General features: G+C 35.4%; 1 protein-coding gene across 4 annotated transcripts in view; it reads right to left on the minus strand.

Moving 5' to 3' along the window:
- The window catches only part of LOC5578948 (disheveled-associated activator of morphogenesis 1), a 573726-nt gene that overhangs the window by 395747 nt on the left and 156025 nt on the right, over positions 1-21954 (minus strand). For all 4 annotated transcript variants that reach the window (XM_021852537.1, XM_021852538.1, XM_021852536.1 and 1 more), the window contains exon 3: positions 11025-11385. The gene's annotated coding sequence lies outside the window, so the exon portion shown is untranslated. The remainder of the gene's footprint in view (positions 1-11024; positions 11386-21954) is intronic.

Here is a 21954-nt window from a genome sequence, read left to right on the forward strand (position 1 = left end):
ATAACAGTATAAAAAAGGAAAACTATCCCTGAAAAGATTTGGCCAAAATTGGTCATTACTCTTGAGTTTGATGCTCACTTCAAAAAACAAACAACAAAGTTTTAGTCAAAATTTACGCTAAAGCAATGGACACCCTATTCAACAAATTCTTCCTGATAAATTGTCGATTCGGACCATTGTGCAGTGATTTTTACGGCCATTTTGATATAAATGCAGAATATTTTTTGACATGAAGGTCAGAAGCACACCATCACACCAAAAACATGATCGAAACAAATACTTTCGTTTAAAGTTGAGGCTCCCTTGCTCACTTGTATAGGAGTAGCACTACTGTTCCTATAGCAGCACTACTAAGAGAGACAACTTTTTATTAAACGAAATAAAGCAAGAATAGGGTCCTAATGCCCTGTCCCAATTTTAGAGCCAAACGCTTAAGTTTAGGCCAAAAACACATGTTTACTAAATTTTTTAATGTTTTCCATTTGTTTTAGTACAAAAAACATTTTTTTATGCTTTTATAGATTTTGTCACACCCCTTGGCTTAAACTCAAATTTTGGGTGCATTTTGTTTTCCGTGTCCCTTCCGAAATGTCAGATAGGAACAACCCCAGTGTTAAAACTAAAACCCCTGTGGTATTTTTGTCGACTCAGCGAACATCAAACATGATCTCAAGTGTCAAGGTTCATTTATGGATCAAATTTTTAAATTAAAGTTTTAATATGATACATATATCCGTTTTTTGAGCTGGAAAAATTACTAAAGTAGTTGCAGTAACATGCTCTTTCGTGTTATTAAATGAAAACAAGATTTCATCACATATTTTAGGACCCTATTAAGATTTGTTTTAATCAATCGAAAGTTTTTGATCCATTTCAGAAAGAAAATTATAAAAGTTTTGCGAAAATACGATTTTGATTTGTTTTTTGCCTACGACGTGAAGCTAGTGCTACTATAGGATTTAATATAGAGCTACTATAGGCACATGTGTTCTTATAGTGACACAGGCGATATAAAATAGAAAAATATGATTTTTTGTAGTTTTCATATCATTCCACAAAACCGAGTTAAAAATCTTTCAGATAACGTAAAAATAATAAGGCTGGCTTTTTTTGATTTATACAAATATTTGTGTTCAGTTTTGCGGATATTCGTACACCGAGACTAATCGGTTCAGTAATTGAAACATAAATGCTCAAAAACATTTGTACCAAGTATTATTTGTAAAAGCGAATAACGGAACAAGAAAAAAAATAATGTAGCCTAAGTTACTTACGTGGGTACTGGCGTTGGTTTCCCCAGCAATTTCAAAATATCTCCAGAGTCAGATTTTTTGAGAATTGGCAAGAAATTTTCTAAGGTAGCTATACTAAAAACAGAAGTTTTTTGAGAACTTGAAAAAGATAGTGAGCATTTCTCATTTCATAGTGAGACCGGCCCACTATTTACACTTAGTCATCCAAAATTTTAAAATTTATGCTTATTTGAAATCGCCTGTCGAGTACGTAAAGAAACTGCCTTCGGTTTGTCAAATTGATGGACCCTCTGTAGATATAAATGAAACAGCTTCTGAAGACCCCTCGATTTTCGACAATTCTTGACTCACTCAAACTGCCATAATTCAGAAATTTCTTCTACAATCCCTTCACAATAACATGGTTTTGGAAAGAGAAAACATAGGAACTTTATTTGCAAAAATAAAAATGTTTAGCGGCCAATTGGATTTGGTCGCCATATTGTATTTTATCGAAAAAACTAAATTTTCATGGTGTTCACAACCACCGATTTTTCATTGGAAAGGTGAGCTAGTTTTACACAAAACACAATGAAAAACAGTCAACTCTCCCTTACTCGATATTGAAGGGACCATCGAGTTAGGGAGGTATCGAGTTACAGAACACAAAACCAGTGCAGCTGCGATCCAAGGGACCATCGAGTTATCCATGAAAACCAACGTCTACTATGGTTCTCTAACTCGATATCGAGATACGGAATATCGAGTAAGGGAGAGTTAACTGTATTTCCATTCGAAAACAAAAGCTTTATGAGTAGAGGAGTAACGTGCTCAGTTGTATCACACAAATATACCTGATGTTTTTTTTAAAGTACAGCACGATGGTATATTTTTGTGGTCGGACAGAAACGTACCTAATAGTTGATTCAAGTACAGGGCTGTTACAAAAATCTTAAAATCGTATCCGCGAAAATCGCGACTTCAGAAATTCGATCCGCGCCTAGGAACTTTAATCCGCGCCTTAAAAAAATCTGTTTCATTGAAATATTTACTACTCATTATAAAAAATGTGTAAACGTGCTTGATCAAAAACTAGTTTTTAATGGCAATAAGTGATTATTTTCGCCTTAAGGTGTAGATGAATCGAATCCGAACTTCAAATTTTCAAGAGCACGGATCTGGAGAACCAAACATCCGTTGGAGCTGAAAACCTAATCGATTGGTCATCACCAGCTAGTGACCAATCGATTAAGTTTTCAGCTTAAACGGATGTTTGGTTCTCCAGATCCGTGCTCTTGAAAATTTGAAGTTCGGATTCGATTCATCTACACCTTAAAGTATCTACAATTGACAAATTTCTGTCAACACTAAGGGTAGTGAATTATGAAACATATTTGATTTACTTAAGTTGCGCCACTAGGCAGGAAAAAAGGTAAAAAGCGAAAAATATCCCATAATTCGAGTTTTTCATGGAGAAAATTGTATTCAACAATATCACTCGAAATTTATTTGTCATCAACATTTCAATATATTTTTTTATGAAAAATCATGCAATTTAGTAAATGGCAGTGTCACTACAAGCAGAGAGGAGGCCTAGTTTGCAACTATACTTATCACAATTCTAGGTGGTCTTTGCATACAATAGGAGATGCAAAATGTAGTTATTAATGATAACTTAAAAAAAAAAACACACACACACAGTAGTTTTACATTGTCAATTAAAAGCATACAAAACCTTAAATTTCGATTTTTTGTCTCATCTAACTTTACACTATTTTAAGTGATGATGTTATCGAGAGCGAAAAGATTGCCATTAATAAGATTAGATCGCCAATACTGTATTTTTTATTTTTCATGAAATACATGGATAGGCAAACACCATCATATTGTTGAAAAAAAAAAATAATGTTGCAAAAAAATTTTGTGTGAGATGAGTTCAGTTAAACAATAAGTTTGAAATGCATGCCATTTATTGTTTGAAAACTGTTTTTATTTTTATAAAACTTCGAGTATTAATACCTAATCAATTTGAGGTAAAAATACAAGATTGTTGTGATAATTTAATATTTTTAATAAATTTCTGTTTTTATGAAAATTGTTACATTTTTTTTCAGTAATATTCATTAGCCATTGGCAGTACATTAGACTACACATTTAACACTTCAGTCGTCGCGCTGTTGTATTTTGTACAACACTGTTGAAAAACCTCGCTTTTTGTTCACAACAGCAGCGTGGTGGTTCTGACGGTAACAAACCGCGAGACGACTGGAAGGTTAAAACTCTCTCGACGTTTGACACCAAATGTCCAACTCTACAGGGCAGATCTGAGCCACCTATAAATCAATTTTGATGAAATGTTAACAAGACCTTATTTATATATTAAAACAAATGAAATTCAAAATTTTAACAAAAAAAAAACGCAACAAAATTTTATAAAAATTGGTTTGTAAACTAATGAGTTTAATTATGCGGAGCTTACTATTTTACACAAAAGTATTGAAAATGTATTGTACATACAATTCTCGCATAACTTATGATCTCGCCCTAAAAGCCATTGGTAACCATGTGTGTAGCTCGTTATTTCTGAGTATTTGAATGGATTTACACGTTATTTAACAACTCTATGGTGAAGAAAGGATTATTCTCTACCTGCCAGTGGTGTTGGTTTGGATGCTTATTCATTCATTTACTCAGGAACAACGAGCTACACAGGTGGTTACTAATGGCTTTTAGGGAGTTTTCTCAGATTATGCGAGAATTGTGTTCAGAATAATAGTAGTGAAAGCCGATTTTCATAAAAAATTCTCAACTTTGGCATGCTGTAACTTAGTTTTCCTACGAGCAAAACGCATGAAATTTTGACAGAGAACTCTAAATGTCTCTTCAATTTCAATATCCCAAAATTCGTCATAGTACTGCACACTTATAAAACCCTAACATTACGTACGTAACGTAAATTTGATGGTATTAAAACTTAAAAATACGTTCTTCTTGTAAAATTACGTCCAATGTGACTGAATTTTTGTGATTTAAATAATTTTCAGTCCATTGTGACGGAAAATTACGTCATTTGTGACTTAGATTCACGTCATTTTACTTGCTTCAATATGTGGGGAACATATGACGTAAATTTCAAAGATTTTTTTTAAGTGTCTGGTTGAAAATAATAGTAGTTTTGATATCAGCTGCATTATGCTTTTTTTTAATTTTTCTTCACTCCTCGGTGTTCAACAGTTTTCTCCAAAGTTGCAAATTTATAAATGATCCCTTTTTATTACAAAATTGTTGCTGAACAAAATTTCATCAAGCACAACTACTATTATTTTGAGCGATTTCACCCGGCACTAACTTTTTAACCAGTTTGTTGTGGTGGTGATTCAATCGTTGCACTGGTTTTTAAAGCAGATCGTAAACGGTTTTATCAGCCAAAACTGCAAGGTTTTATTTAGTTATATTTACATCAAATATTACATTAATTATACATACAATTTTTAGTGCTGGTTTCCATTAACTCCAAGTAATTTGTATCTTCTGGATTTACAATACTTATTCTTCACTGACAAAACTGCTAATTTGACTACGGTGCTATCTATTGCTTTAAAGTTTAAACTTTTCTATAGATCCTAAGATTTTATAGGGTAATCAACTATTACTGCAGCGCCAACACTCAGCCAGAGTGTCCGCATATTATCCGTACAAACTTTGAATGCATGCATTTATGTAATCAAGCTGAACAAATTTAGCATTCCTACACGGTTTAATATTGTGACATATTGTATCCATGATCAGTAATTTTTACACATTTCTGATTTCAAGTATTTTAAAGCCAAGCCAAATGTGCTGAGTGGTCTTAATGAGCGCCATTTTCTATGATTTTCAACTGAAGATAAATTTCCTTCAAACTCACAGGATTTGAACGGTATAATTTTCTATTTCCAGTTTATCTTAAAGTCAAGAACCTATATATCGCCGTCAATAGAGTAGAATTTTAGATTAGTGTCATTAAGAATTTAGGGAGGAACTACCTCTTGATTGACTAGCGACCCTCGAGAAAAATGACTCCAAATAAAATGAAAATGTTACTGCTTTTTTTTATTTCCCTGAACAGTGTTTTTGATATCAGTGACTATACTAACTGAACTTTACTGCTCTCAAGGAAAAGACTTGGATTTTTTGTTTTAAATAGAAATTTCCTAATTATGAAATCACGACTGTATGTATATAACTAAAAATTTTGCCGCATGATTTGGGTAATCCGCGATTTTCGCGACAGAATTTTATCCACCCGCGATTTTCGCGCGTGGCTGGCCAAATCCACTACAAATCCGCGAAAATCGCGAAATCCGCGAGAATCGCGAAATTCGCGCCTGTTGTAACAGCCCTGCGAGTACCCATGTTGGTATAAAAAAGAACTGATGCAGCAAAGCCACAAGCAAGTGATAATCAAGTGAAAAGTAAAAGATAGCTTAGAACAATGAAGTATAAAATAAACACCATCAACAAAGATTGTGTAAATGTGTTTTCGAAAAAGTGTTCAAAAAGTTACCGAAATCTCACGGAAAGTAATATTGCCAAATTAGTTGAACTAGGATTTGCAGATGAAAATCAGCTTAATAAACAACTTAAAATTTGCGATTCGTGTCTTTTACAATTTTCTATGCAACTACAACAGAGTATGAACATATCAAGGAGTAGCTTAATGAACAATATTCGAAAGCAATAACTATTCAGGGAACACAAAAATACCATTCATTTATTCCAGTTTCCGTAGATAAAATAGAAGTTAGGCAATTTTCAAACTGTAATGATTGTAAAAAATGTGTAAACATTATGAAAAAGTAAGAAATCTGTATCAAAATTGGACTCTCCATCATTGTATAAGAACATGAAATAAAATGCTTTCAGAAAAAAAATTCTTTATTTTATCAACTCGGAAAACATCCGAAAACAATCAAAAGTTGTGAATTTTCAGTAAATTTAATTTTAAAATCGCTGTATCTCGGAAACGGTAGCAATTAGCAAAATTTTGTCATATACCTTTTTTGATGCAAATTTTGCGTACTTTCATAAAATCGGGTCGAAAAGCATTCAAAAAGTTTATTTAGACCAAGACCGACGAAGATAGCCATCAAGGTTTCAAGGTACACGGTGCTCCCCTGACCGTTATTATCAGAAAAAAATCTCCATCAAATCTGTGCTCACCAGTCGTTTTCTATAGCTAAGCTGCATGTCTGCGCAAAATTTAAAAAAAAATCGTAGGGCCCGTTTTGAAGTTACGCCTTTTTGATTGTTTAAGTCCATAATTTCAAAGGAAATCTGAAATATTTAAATGGGGTTTCATTCACCGCGATTATCAGAATAAATATATTGCTATGATTTGAATCAAAATTGGTTTATATAGTTATTTGTAACTTATGGGCGAAGTTTGGAATGAGAAAACCCACAAAATTTGGAGTTACGCCCTTTTGGAGGTGTAATCATTAAAAACACTAATGTGAAATAGAATTACCAGGCATTCTAATATCGTGATTAAATGATTTCAATGACACATTGTGCTTATATGCCGCCAAAGTGTTTCACAATTAGCTGATTTTACTTAGGCTCAAGTGCTATAAGGCATTACGGAGCCAATTTCACAATTTACCCAAATTAGTTTTTGTAGCACAATATTCTGGCTAGTTTGGCGAACCCATGTACTTACGATTTAGATTAGTTTTCATGCAAATCATTGGTACATGTTGTGTAACGAAACGCATGTATACGTACAGTGGGGAACCGAAATCCGTACAGGCTCCGAATACTTCATACAAATAGTAGGCGTTATGGGTAGCAGTAGTAGAACAAAATTTACAACGTAGAAAGCAGCGATACAAAATGAAAGAAAATAATGCAAAGTTTGGAGCATCCGTTATCATTTTGTTTAATTGAATTTAAAATCGCAGCACTTACAGAGCTTAATTTTAATTGTTTTGTCTTCGTCAGCTTTGGAAAGTTTGGGTCGCCCCCAAAGTATGATTTTTGTTTGTGCAGGGTTATAGCAGCAGGTGAGTATTTACATAGAAATCTTCAGTTTGTGTAGGATTCAAACCATGTTATGATTAGTAGACCAGCAAGTAACCAACAGGGCCACAGAACAATTTACAATTTTTCGGTAACCTAAACTGGGATTTACGCAGAATTCATGAAGAATTCTGTTTTTACCATATGTTATAAATCTTTTTTTTAAATATACCCCTTAACTCTGAATTCCATTACCCCAATTCTTCTTCTTCTTCTTTCTGGCGTTACGTCCCCACTGGGACAGAGCCTGCTTCTCAGCTTAGTGTTCTTATGAGCACTTCCACAGTTTTTAACTGAGAGCTTACTATGCCAATGACCATTTTTGCATGCGTATATCGTGTGGCAGGTACGAAGATACTTTATGCCCTGGGAAGTCGAGAAAATTTCCAACCCGAAAAGATCCTCGACCGGTGGGATTCGAACCCACGACCCTCAGCATGGTCTTGCTGAATAGCTGCGCGTTTACCGCTACGGCTATCTGGGCCCCTTATTACCCCAATTACTATAAACCTGAAAACCATCACATCGAGTTCCAGTTCGTTGAATGGCATTACTTCGAATTCCATTATCACGGGGCATTTCAAAGTATTCATATATTCCGGTCAATAGCATTCAGCGTAATAGTGCGTTCAGTGTGATGACACTTGGATTAATGGTATTCGGGGAAATGAAATTCGAGGTAAGGTTATAGAATCATCTCAAGAGAGTTTTAATTGTTAATGTGGACAAGTAAAATAAGACTTTTACTATTGTATTTATCTAGGACTTTTACGTGTTTGTGTAATCGAAAAGACCGGGGAACATATATGTAAAGTTGTAGATTTGTGAAAAATCTAAATGAATTTATGAAAAATGCTATAAATGATAACATAAGTATTGACACTGGTCTTGACTGACATCGTTTGGTCAATAGGGTAACTTGGTGTAATACGCCCCACCGGGGCAATACGCCTCTCTGAAGTTTCACGAGATTGAGGCTTCTTTTACAAGTAAATATGATTACATTTCTTAACTATTCGCGAATAAATGATGTTGCGCATATATGTTCTTTGAAAAGTATAAACAATCAAAAGAAATTCTAAAAATATCGAAAATCAAGTTTTTGGTATAAAATTATGCGTCCGATAAGCAAGCCTTGCCGTTAATGAAGCCCTTCCTTTACTTTTGTGCTTATTGCAAAAACTTTTACCGGAAGACGACTGCTAATGAACCCCTTTAAGCTTAGCAAGTGGTGGAATTCTCCTTGGAAACATTTCTACAACGCTGTGGACCTTTTTTCTGTGGGAGGGGCATATTGCCTGGGTTGTTTTGAAATGTAAACATTGGGACGGTTTACAAAAAAACATCTAGTACACCTTTTATAAGCAATCTGGAAAGAGAAAGTTGCTTGCAGAGCATGACCAACTAAATAAGCAACACATTGACATAAAAAACTTTAAGAGTGATGCATTTGCTACTGCTATAGAGCAATTTTTCCTTAAGGGGGGGGGGGGGCGTATCACACCTTTTTACCTTACTACATTACTCGGCAATTGAAGTTTATGTTGTGGGGTAGTACAAAGTTAGCCGGAAAAGCCGAGGGGATAGCTAGTTGAGCTATAGCAGTTCATACATCCACAGACAAACATACGTAACACTCTATTTTTTTCATAGCACAGCAGAATAGCTCCCAATTTAAATATTTTGTAGTTGGCCGACAGTTTGACGTTTGCTCACTACCGCCACCTAGTTCGCGGTTGGCCAAATGAAGTATATTTAGCATTGGGCGTAAATATTCACGTGACTATGATTTAAATTGATAATTGTTCTAGTTGTTACGTCTTTTTGTATGTGGTACATGATTGGATCCGTAATGCCTTATAGCACTTGAGCCTATTAAAAATCAGTTAATTGTGAAACACTTTTGCTGCATGTAAATGCAATGTGCCATTGAAAACATTTGAACATGCTTAATGGTATTAGAATGCCTAATTATTCTATTTAAAATTAGTGTTTTTAATTATTACACCTCCAAAAGGGCGTAACTCCAAATGTTGTTGATTTTCTCTTTCAAATCTCCACCCATAAGCTACAAATAAATAAATAAACCAACTAATTACCAAATTTTGATGGTATATTGCTTCTGGTAGTCACGGCTAATGATAACCCGGTCAAATATTTCAGATTTCCTTTGAATTTGTGGACTTAAACAATCAAAAGGGCGTAACTTCAAAACGGGCCCTACGATTTTTTTTTAAATTTTGCCCGACATGCAGCTTAGCTATAGAAAACGACTGGTGAGCACAGATTTGATGGAGATTTTTTTCTGATAATAACGGTCAGGGGAGCACCGTGAAGGTAGGTACTACTAAATTTGGTTTTCATTTGCTTATTTTTCATGTGAGGACGTTTCATAAAAGTTTTCATGCAAATTGTCCTTCTTTTACAATATAAGCGATTAAAATTTTCAGCTCGCTTCTATTTATGAAAACCTGGATAGGCCCTTGATTGTAACCGTGATAAATCGATTTTAGGCCGGTATTTTTTTTTTACTGGAGTAAGTTTTTTAAGATTCCTTAATGGATTTCCATTGAATTTTTCTGGCATCTCAATTTTTTTTGGTGACTATACATGCCGAAACTTTTAATGCTTTCTTCAAAACCAACCTGAAATATGTCCAGCAAAATGACATCTCCTGTCCGGAGATCATAAACATGCAACTTTTGCAAGCCAAACGTTACGAAACCTTCAACTGCCGTCTGAGCCCTCCGCTCTGTCCCGCCTCCATTCCAACCCATTCAGATAACAGAAAAAAAAACTCGGAGAAAATATTTACGACTGTGTCAATGTGGTCAAGGGACCAAATGGACCGCCACGAGATGACACAAAACCTGTAAGGACCCTGCCGCCTTGCATTACTTTTTGAGTTTCTTTCTTCGCCCCGAGTTTGTTTTACTGATAATTGTCCGTTTCGAGTACTATGTTATTTCATTTATTGAATGCGGACGCAACCGCAATTTCCCCCCGTCGAACTTGCCAATTTCGTCTCATTTAAGGACGTACCGTTCAATTGGAAAATGGTAGCGATTAAAGCCATTGTTGGCGGTCACGGAAACGAGTAAATGATTTATATCCTTTGCGTTTCGTTTCGCATTGGGTCGGCCAAAATTTGCGGGCCTTTCTTCTGTCATCATAAAAAACAGGACCTGACGCCACCTTGCTCTCTGGCGTAGTGGACATTAGCGTAGGAAAAGAGGGGCCAGGACCCCTCCCCTGGAAATTTTAAAGATGTTATTTGAGAAATTAATAAAACAATTGTCGTCATATGTATAAATGTATGCTTCATATCTTCAAGATGTTTGAGAAGAAATTCGCGATCTTTAAGAGTTTCCGGCAATACGTGACAGCCTCCTTTCTTTGCGATTTGGAAGTAAACCTTGATTCCCCTAATGGAGTTCGAGATCTCCTGCTTAGATCCTCGAAATTCGGAACAACTGACCACGATAGGCGACACTCTTTGCTATCATCAAAGAGAAATGCTTCGATTTGGTGTTCGGAAAATTTGTCTAAAGCATCGAACTGAAGAAAGCGCGCATTCCGGAGAAATTTATGAAAACCTTTTAAAAAAAACCCTAGCTACGCCCATGGTACCAGGATGTGTGCAATTGCAATCCAATTCCCTCCGCAAAAGAAATTATGCATCGTTACGCAATGACGCCAGACACCGACCGGAGGCGGTGAAATATTTCCTACCTTTTTTGCTTCAATCGACGTTTCGGTCCGCTGGAATCGCCTTCTGCCTTCTAGTTTCGATTCGAATTGTTCGTGTCGTCGTCGTTTCGCTGATAGATTCCAATCAAAATGGAACCGTCGTGTCGTTAATCTTGTTTCATCACTTCTGGTTAGCGAACCGTGGCACGTTTTGTTCTCTGGGTCGGATCCTCACACAGCAAGCCTTAGACTGGCCGAAGGAGGAGAATGCAAATTGCAAATGCGTTCGGCACACAGCTTGGCGGGCGCAATGATGCAATCGTCTTCTTGATCACTCACTTTGGTTCCAGCAGATGGGGGCAGTGATTTACCAGCCAATCAACACGGGGTAAATCGTTTCGATCTGAAATAATGATGAGAGATGAGAAAAAGGGTTAAATTTGAATCGAGAGATGCATTAATCAGGGTAGAGGCAGAAAAGTATGGCAAGAATTGGGTAACGGTGATGTGCGGTTTTTTCCTTATTTCCTGAATGAGTAATGATTCCTTGTCATGATGATTCGGATTGAAATGATTTAACCGTAACTAGGCAGAAACCTGTCAGCATACTTTTTCATGTTGAAAGATTAACAGAACAGGTGAGGTTTTTTCGCATTTATCCATAAAAACAGAACGTGACATTTATGCTCTGTTGGAGTTCAATCGTAACGGTAGATAATATCATTGCACATTCAAAGTGAAATACAAGTGGTTCATGTACTGCTATAGCTAAACAATAAATAAAACCATTGATGATTGTATTCCCTCACCTCATACCATAAGAATTAAATATGATTTGGTCCCACTGAATTCGGCTTCGTCCTGCAGGATGGCCGCCAAATTTCGATTTTAAAATTCCCGCTTTTTTCCCGGTTTTCCCGGAATATTTTACAAAATTTTCCCGGTTTTAACCCTTTTTTCCACTACTTTGATTGTATTGATTAATCTATGTCAAAAATCGTTTCTATGAAAAGTACTGGAATATTTTTTTTAAATTGGTAAAAATAAGATTTTTAATTACATCTTACTGATGAGTTTCAGTTAAAGTGCCTAAAGTAAATCATCCAGATTCCCAAGTAGTTCTTTACCGTAAGTGAATGTATTTCAATTCTTAATCCTATAAATTTTCTTCATAAGGAAAACAAGGCCTACTATCGATGAAACAAGGCTACATAATATGTAGAAGCACTTACTAACTTACTTATTCACAAATTCAATAACACCGAAAATTTTAATTTTTTGACATCCACCCACCTTTTTGTACCGCTTATTATGAATATTCTACACATTTTATATAAGCTGTAACTCGTTTTCTGTAAACAGCAGCAACGCGGTGTTTCTGACGGTGGCAAACCGCGCAACGACTGGAAGGTTAATAGCATGGTAGAAATTAAATAATCAATGTTTGAAAGTTATTTGTTCAAAATAACGGATGCCTCATGGTAATATTATTAAACATAACTACTTTCTACAACTTGTTTGGAAAATGGATTGTAGATTGAAGCTTGAAAATGTTCGTACAAAACAATTTCCCGGTGATCTTCTCAAATTCCCGGCATTTTTCTGCTTTTCCCGTTTTTCCCGGTTCGGTGGCCACCCTGGTCCTGCCTTTTGACGCTTGAACCAGCTAAATCTTTTTAAACTTAAATAAATATTAACAATTTAAGCATTCCAAAAAAATCATGGCTTTAAAAATAAAAAAAAGTGTCCCCGAATGACAACTGATTGGTTTCGGGACAAAATTTTAAATCATAAATGGAACGAGCTCACCATATTTTTACTGCACGCTAGAATAACAAGAATCATTCTGCATGAGTCAATGAATGCTTTACAGAATTTGAAAGTGGCATAATGTGAGCTAACAGAAGCATTAGGGGATTTTTTTTTTATTTCCGTACAAAGTGGGCCGAAGGATCTCAGATTTTCATGAAACTTTTTCCACAGGCAGGGCTGATCAATATATGAATAAAAAAAAATTGAGAAAAATTCAAGGTCGCTTATTTTCCCGGAAAACTCACTTGGAATTTTTTTGTTTTCCTCTGACACAACTTACTTTGAAAAATCATAACTCAAGAACGAAGCATCATAGAAACAATGTTTTTTTTTTATGAAAATGAAAGCAAATTTTCTCAGGAATAAAAATAAATATTAACTGGAAAAAGTTTTCCACAAAATTTTCCACCGTTGAGAAAATTCGTAAAGAAAAGCCGGAAAAACTATGCTCCAATTAGTGGAAAACTTTCAAAAATATATTTTTGAGAAGGTAATTTCATAAGCTTCCGATTTGACAAAAAAAAAATGTTTCTGTGACGCATTTATCTTCAGTTATGATTTTCGAACGAAAAGACTTGTACGAGAAATCTGGGCATTTTTCACAAAACTATGACCAAACGCAGGAATTAAAAAGTAGTACATCTTAAAAATTTCAGTGATTGAAATTTATAAAACTCTGTTCTCAAAAATATTTCTTTGAAAATCCTGCACTAGTTGGAACATAGTTTCCCGGCTTTTTTTTACGAATTTTCTCAACGGTGGAAAATTTTGTGGAAAACTTTTTCCAGTTAATTTTTTTTTTAATTCTGAGAAAATTTGCTTTCATTTCCATAAAAAAACTTTGTTTCTATGATGCTTCGTTCTTGAGTTATGATATTTCAAAGTAAGTAGTGTCAGGGGAAAACAAAAAAATTCCAACTGAGTTTTCCGGGAAAATAGGCGACCCTGAATTTTTCTCAATTTTTTTTATTCATATATTGATAAGTCCTGCCTGTGGAAAAAGTTTCATGAAAATCTGAGAACTTTCGGCCCAAAACCGTACGGAAATAAAAAAAAAATCCCCATTATCAAAAGTAATTTTAAACATTTTTAGTAGCATAATTGAAAATTGTGGAATATAGTCCGACCTCCATGAGTCGATACCCGAAGGGACCATCGAATCATGAAAATATCGAGTAATGGAACAGAAATGCTTCGAACAGCTGTTTGAGTAGACCTTCAAACCTTCATATATTGTACGAGTCGTTATCAAGTCATGGAACATCGATTCATGATATCACACGATAAGCTTTGAGAATAATAATTTAACGTTTTTTTTCCAAAATTGGTGTGTTTTCTAAAGGCGATCATTATTAATTTATTTGCTAAGGTATTTCGAAGAATATTCGTTTTTTATAGGGTAGGAGGATAAGTTTCTGACGCATTCATACGATTGGGAATAAAATTGATACTTGATAATGTCAACTACCTTTTATATGATGAGCTCAATGTTTCTTTTTCGTAATCGTGTAACTTGTGTTCCCTATTTTAAATTTGGAGTCTTCTCTTGCCTCCAACACTCGTCTTCCCGAATGGATTTTCAGCTAACTCTAACTGGTTAACTCTATTCACTCCGGATTCGCTTTCAGAACTCAGCTTCAATGAACTTTCAATTTACTTTAAGCTTTATCAATTTCTTCTCGATTGACACTCTATTTACGCTTAACTCCATTTTAATATATTTGCATCTCTTGACTTGTATTTAGTCTTTTTAAGCCATTTTAAGCCACTTTAAGCCGTTTCAAGGCATTTGAAGCTGTTTGTAGCTGTTTTAAGCCATTTCAAGCCGCTTTTAGCTGTTCAAACCGTTTTTAGCCATTTTAAGCCGTTTTAAGCAGTTTAAGCCGTTTTTAGCCATTTTATGCCGTTTTAAGCCGTTTGAAGCCATTTTAAGCTGTTTTAAGCCGTTTTTAGCCGTTTTAAGTAATTTTAAGCCATTTTGAACCGTTTTTAGCCGTTTTAAGCAATTTCAACTGTTTTTAGCCTTTTAAGACGTTTTAAGCCATTTTAAGCCGTTTTAAGCCATTTTAAGCCATTTTAAGCCATTTTAAGCCGTTTTAAGCAATTTAAGCCGTTTTTTTTTTCATTTTAAGCCGTTTTTAGCCATTTTATGCCGTTTGAAGCCATTTCAAGCTGTTTTAAGCCATCTTTAGCCGTTTTAAGCAATTTTAGGCCATTTTAAGCCGCTTTTAGCCATTTCGTGCCGTTTTAAGCCGTTTTTAGCTATTGTAAACCATTTTAAGCCATTTTAAGCCATTTTAAGCCGTTTTAAGCAATTTAAGCCGTTTTTTTTTCATTTTAAGCCGTTTTTAGCCATTTTATGCCGTTTTAAGCCGTTTGAAGCCATTTCAAGCTGTTTTAAGCCATATTTAGCCGTTTTAAGCAATTTTAGGCCATTTTAAGCCGCTTTTAGCCATTTCGTGCCGTTTTAAGCCGTTTTTAGCTATTGTAAACCATTTTAAGCCATTTTAAGCTGTTTTAAGTCGTTTTTAGCTGTTTTATGCTTTTTGGAGCCATTTTAAGCCGTTTTAAGCGGTTTTAAGCGGTTTTAAGCGGTTTTAAGCGGTTTTAAGCCGTTTTTAGCCATTTTATGCCGTTTTAAGCCATTTTAATCCGTTTTAAGCAGTTTAAGCCGTTTTTTCCCATTTTAAGCCGTTTTTAGCCATTTTATGCCGTTTTAAGCCGTTTGAAGCCATTTCAAGCTGCTTAAGCCATCTTTAGCCGTTTTAAGCTATTTTAAGCCGCTTTTAGCCATTTCGTGCCGTTTTAAGCCGTTTTTAGCCATTGTAAACCATTTTAAGCCATTTTAAGCTGTTTTGAGTCGTTTTTAGCTGTTGTATGCTTTTTGGAGCCATTTTAAGCCGTTTTAAGCGATTTTAGGCGGTTTTGAGCCGATTTTAGCCATTTTATGCCGTTTTAAGTCGTTTTTAGCCATCTTAAACCGTTTGAAACCATTTTAAGCTGTTTTAAGCCGTTTTTAGCCATTTTATGCCGTTTTAAGCCATTTGAAGCCATTTTAAGCAATTTTAAGCCACTTTATGCCGTTCCACGTTTTAAGAGGTTTTAAGCCGTTTTTAGCCATTTTATGCCGTTATAAGCCGTTTAAAGCAATTTTAAGCCGTTTTAAGGCTTAAGACTCCATCATTCAATCATTAGCAATCATCAACAATAAAAAAACAGTTTTTTCGCTCAAATTTTGAAAAATTGCCATGAAAATCTATCATTGCATTACATATAGTAAGTTCAAAGTAATGATAATTTTTTCTGAAGATTACTTCAATTTTGAGCAAAAAAAAAACTGGTTTTGAAAATTTGGTTATTTTACTCTTAAGCAGTTTAAGCCGTTTTTAGCCATTTTATGCCATTTCAAGCTGTTGCAAGCCGTTTTAAGCAATTTTAGGCCATTTTAAGCCATTTTAAGCCGTTTTTAGCCATTTGAAACCATTTTAAGCTGTTTTCAGCCGTTTTAAGTCGTTTTTAGCCGTTTTATGCCGTTTTAAGCTGTTTTTAGCCATTTTATGCCGTATTAAGCCGTTTTTAGCCATTTGAAACCATTTTAAGCTGTTTTAAGCTGTTTTAAGCCGTTTTTAGCCATTTTATACCGTTTTAAGCCTTTTTTAGCCGTTTGGAATCATTTTAAGCAGTTTAAACCGTTTTTGACCATTTTAAGCCGTTTAAGCCGTTTTTAGTCGTTTGAAGCCATTTTAAGCCGTGTGTAGCCATTTTAAGTCGTTTTAAGCCGTTTTTAGCCATTTTAAGCTGTTTTAAGCTGTTTTAAGCCGTTTTAAGTCGTTTTTACCCGTTTGAAGCCATTTTAAGCCATTTTAAACCGCTTTTAATCGTTTGAAGTCATTTTAAGCCGTTTTCAGCCATTTTAAGCCATTTTTAGCCGTTCATTCATTCTCGTCTTAGAAAAACTCTGTTATGGCTTAGCAAGTCGTTCAGCCTTTCTATCTTACGATATTTCTCAGTCTTCCAGTTTTTAGTCCTTCAGCCTTTCAGTCCTTCAGTCTTTCATTCTGTCAGTTTTTCGGTCTTCCAGTTCTTCAGTTCTTCAGTTCTTTAGTCCTTTAGTCTTTCAGTCTTCCAGTCTTCCAGTCTTCCAGTCTTCCAGTCATTCAGTATTTCAGTCTTTCACTCTTTCAATCTTTCAGTTTTTCATGACTTCAGTCTTTCAGTCCATCAGTCGTTCAGTCCTCCAGTCTTTCAGCCCTGTCAGTCTTTCAGTATTCCAGTATTTCAGTCTTTCAGTGTTTCAGCCGTGCAGTCCTTCAGGCTTTCAGTCTGTCAGTCCTTCAATACTTCAGTTTTTCAAAACTTCAGTCTTTCAGTCCATCAGTCTTTCAGTCTTTCAGTCTCTCAGTCTCTCTCTACCATGTCTTCAGCCCTGTCAGTTTTTCAGTTCTTCTTTCTCTCAGCCTTCCAGTCTTTCAGTGTTTCAGTCCTGCAGTCCTTCAGTCTTTCAGTCTTTCTGCCTTTCAGTATTTTATGCCTTCAGTCCTTCACTCTTTCTGTCCTCCATTATTTCAGTCTTTCCGTCTCTCAGTCTTCCAGTTCTTCAGTCGTGCAGTCCTGACAGTCTTTCAGTCTTTAAGTCCTTCAGTCCTTTAGTTTTTAAGCTTTTCAGTCTGTTAGTTTTTCAGTCTTTCAGTTCTTCAGTCTGCCAGTTCTTCAGTCCATCAGTCTTTCAGTCTTCCAGTCTTTCAATAATCTTGCAGTCCTTCCGTCTTTCAGTCCTTAAGTCTTTCAGTCTTTCATTTCTTCAGTTTTTCAGTCTTTCAGTCTTTTAGTACAGGTCGGACTCGATTATCCGGAGATTCGATTTTCCTTGGACTCGATTTTTGGGATTCTATTATCCGGAATTTTAGACTCGATTATTCGGAGTTTGTTTTTTGATATTCTTTTTCAGTTTTTATGCATAAATTTGAGATAATTTAGTATTCTAATATACAATAATAATGGTTTAGCAGTTTTGAACGTTTATAGGAAAAGGGGGGTTAAGAAAAGGTTTTTTGGGTATGCTGGAAAGAATTATTTCTTCTCAAGACCCCCAATGCTCCTAAAAATAAATAATATTTAAGTTCTTTTAAAATCGGATCTCTGGCTAATCGAGTCCGACTTGTATTTCAGTATCTCAGTCTTTTAGTCCCTCAGTCTATCACTCTTTCAGTCTGTCAGTCATTCAGTAATTCTTTTTTACGGTTTTTCAGTCTTTCAGTTCTTCAATCCTTCAGCCTTTCTGTCTTTCTATCTTTCAGTTTTTAAGTCTTTCAGTCTTTCAGTCCTTCAGTCCTTCACTCTTTCAATCTGTCAGTCCTTCAGTCCTTCACTCTTTCAGTCTTTCTGTAATTCTTGTCTTTCAGTCTTTCTGTTGTTCTGTCTTTCTGTCGTTCAGTATTTCTGCTTTCAGTCTTACAGCCTTTCAGTCTTTCAGTTTTTCAGTCTTTCAGTTTTTACGTTTTTAGTCTTTCAGTCCTTCAGTCCATCACTCTTTCAGTCTGTCAGTCTTTCAGTCTTTCAGCCGCTCTGTCATTCTGTCTTTCTGTGTTTCAGTCTCTCAGTCTCTCAGTCTCTCAGTCTTCCAGTTTTTCAGTCATTCAATCCTTCAGTCCTCCAGTCCTTCAGACCTTCAGTCTTTCAGTCCATCAGTCCATCACTCTTTCAGTCTGTAAGTCCTTCAGTCATTCAGTTTTTCGGTTATTCAGTCTTCCAGTTCTTCAACCTTCAATCTTTCTGTCTTTCAGTCTTTCAGTTTTTAAGTCTTTCAGTCTTTTAGTCCTTCAGTCTTTCAGTATTTCAGTCTTTCTGTATTTCTGTCTTTCAGTCTTTCAACCTTTCAGTCTTTCAGTCCCTCAGTCCATTATTCTTTCAGTCTGTCAGTCCTTCAGTCTTTCAGTATTTCAGTCTTTCTGTCTTTCTGTCTTTCAGTCTCCCAGTCTGTAAGTTTTTCAGTCTCTCAGTCTCTCAGGCTTCCAGTCATTCAGTCTTTCAGTAATCCAGTCTTTCAGTCCTGGCAGTTTTCTAGTCTATCAGCCTCTCAGTCTTCCAGGCTTCCAGTCTTTCAGTCTTTCAGTCTTTCGGCCTTTCCGCGACCCATTTTCCAGTCACCTTGAAAAATCCGTGGAAAATTCCACACCAGGACAAGCATTTGCACTTTAACGAGGTGCTCCTAACGGTGATGATAATGGTGACAGGCACAATTCTCCGTTCATCATCCGGTAACTTCCATTTCCATCGAAGCGTGAAATTCGCCGCCCTATTTCGTCATCTCGAGTACCGTAAAACAGGATAACTTTGAAGGGTTTTTTTTTGAGAATATGATTTTTTTCGGAATTCAATTTGCAATACTTTTGTTTTATACTTCTTAAACAAATTTTGGAGTCTTAGTTATCGATTACAATTGCAAGATTGCATAACGATTCATTTTGCATGTATCTTAAATTTTTCATATAAATCTTATGCTAATTTTCGGTTTTTGGGTACCTACTAAGCTACTGTTTAACATCATTGTAAATGAAATTGCATTGGATAAAGAACATAGATTAGATTTTATGCATTCGAGTACAAATTTGTTGAAAAAATCACTCACAAAAGTGTTGAGATTTGAAACAAACATGGCGCAAATCATGAGTCCTTAAAGATTTGCACAAAATTATACCTCTGACTAGATGACGTTTAATTCTCATGTTTCTATATAGCATTCAACATAAATCAATCGTTTTTTGGAATATACCTAAATAAGCATACTTCAAACAAAATCTAATGAATTTCGTAAAGTATATTGAGCGTTGCATAACTTTAGGCGTTTTACGATATATATATAATTGTTTTAACCCTCTAATACCCACATTTTTATTTTCGATATAAATATCATTTTTATTTATCTAAAATCGTTCTATACACGTTTTGAGCAATGATTGATTTTATTTTCGCAAATCTATAAATTTTGGTTTTTGATTTTTAAAATTTTTATTTTTGAATATCCCTATCCTTTTTCATTTTTTCTTGAAGCATTTTTGGCAATAATAACAATTCAAGTTTTCACAGTACTTTTAAAAATATGATTTATTTTTATTTTTTTCTGATTTTAATTTTATTTTTTGTGTGAATAACGGAAAAACAGGTTTAAAATTATTTTAATACCACCAAGCTCTTCTTCTGTGATAGGTTGATTGTAGAAAAATGTAAAAATTATGATTTTTTACATTACACGTTAAATGAACCCCAGGCATTTGTAGGTTATATAAGAATACAATTTTTCAATCAATTTTCAAAAATACAAAAAAGTTTCAAATGTCGTAAAAAACTTTTCTTATATGCGTGTTATGAGTCAAGGTTTAAGCCAAAAATAAAATCATTTTGATTTCCGAGCTATGAAAAAATACACAAAATTCCAAAGTGTACCCCGTCTAAATGCGGGGTTGGGAATTAGGGGGGTAATTTGGTTACGAAACATGGCCCAAATGTGAAAGAATGCTTCTCGTTAAGAGATATGAGGCCGAATGCTAGTTTTAGTATAACTACGCTGTCAAGGATATGTGGAAAACTAATTAAAACTTCATAAAATAGTGTATACGATCACTAATGGTTTGTAAAAGTTATAAAAGTGCTAAAATCCCTCCATTTTATATTTTTGGAATATAAAGCCTCAGATGTTCACGATTCCAACGAAAATAGTTCTGACATTAAATTCTGACATTGCTTTTGCATTCCTTTTACCAAACTGATTAACAGAAATTATGCTCTTCCGTTTAATATGTTGAGGGGCACGCAAGTTATCAGCAATATCAAAGAACCCCATTTTACGGTACTAACATAGATGAACAACAGTGATACGACGACGCCTTTTCGTTTCGAACTGAACTTTCAACGACGACGACGACAGTTGTCATCGTTCGGTTCCCCTGTAAGAGGAAATGCACCCACTCCGAATGACTTATAGCGGTGCTGCTGACATACGAATGGTTCGGGTTTTTTTCCTTAGCAAAGTACAGCATGAAAACGAGGGTGGTTAACTTGAGGCAGCCCAGAAGTAAATTGAAATTGCTCTCCATCGATTCCATTTATTCGCTTTGGAGGTTGGAGTTTTTCCCTGCGGTTCCACTTTGGCACTCTTGTTCACGGTTGTGCGCTTGACATTATAAAAATTAGATCAACGCTAGCTAAATGGATGGGAGCGTCAAGGGTTGGGCTGTTCGGTGGAAAATTGCTTACGAGGCCTAAAGGGAAAATGTCAGTGAGCAGATACTTTTTTTTCGCTGGAGCAGGTGAATGGAATCAGATTTGTAGAAGGAATTTCAATCTTGGCCTAAAAATTAAAGAAATTCCCATATAAGTATAAAAAATGGTGAAGGGTTTATCTTGACAATTATATCGATTATAACAAAAAGAAGAACACTAAATCAACACAAACATGATTAGAATAGCTAAATCTCTGAATTTAATTTTATCAAATTGTTGTCTAACTCAGAACACCAATATATTGGAAATATATTCAAACGCCAATTCAACTGCTTCAAAATTGCTAACCTAAGCAAGAATGTCACTTCCGACCATATTCGAGTGTAAACAACAATTGAAAGTGCCTTACGCCTCTTCACGCCCTTGCCATAAATAATAAGATATATGCGTACGCCTGACAGTCAGTCCATCATTTTAATTACCACTGGGCGCCCTGAATTTCTAATCAACTTTCTTCCCACAAAACGTACGCGGTCAATCGCATTAGCAGCCCATAAACAATTTCCCCTGGCCGGATGGTTCCTCGTACATATTGTTTCACCAAATCAATTCTCGCTGCATAAATGATATGACGACAATGTGACATACACCCTGTGGGTCGTAATTAATATTACTCTCACGGTCACTTCATACTCCGTAAAAGTTATCGCCCTGCCCAGTGGAGGAAGACGTGCCTTAGATGGGTTTCCAGTGTATAATTTGAAAGCATATTCATTTCTCTCTACGTGTCGGCCAGACGGATATGATGACCGAAAGTTTAGCTTCTCATGACTCAGAATTGTCCATATCCCTTTCGTGATGAACTAGCCCAATTGTGCTTTTAGGTACCCATGGCATTAGATGACGCTTTTAGCCAATAAAGTCTCGTTTTACTAAACTT

This window comes from Aedes aegypti, chromosome 3 (genome assembly GCF_002204515.2).
Source record: "Aedes aegypti strain LVP_AGWG chromosome 3, AaegL5.0 Primary Assembly, whole genome shotgun sequence".
Lineage (NCBI taxonomy): Eukaryota > Metazoa > Arthropoda > Insecta > Diptera > Culicidae > Aedes > Aedes aegypti.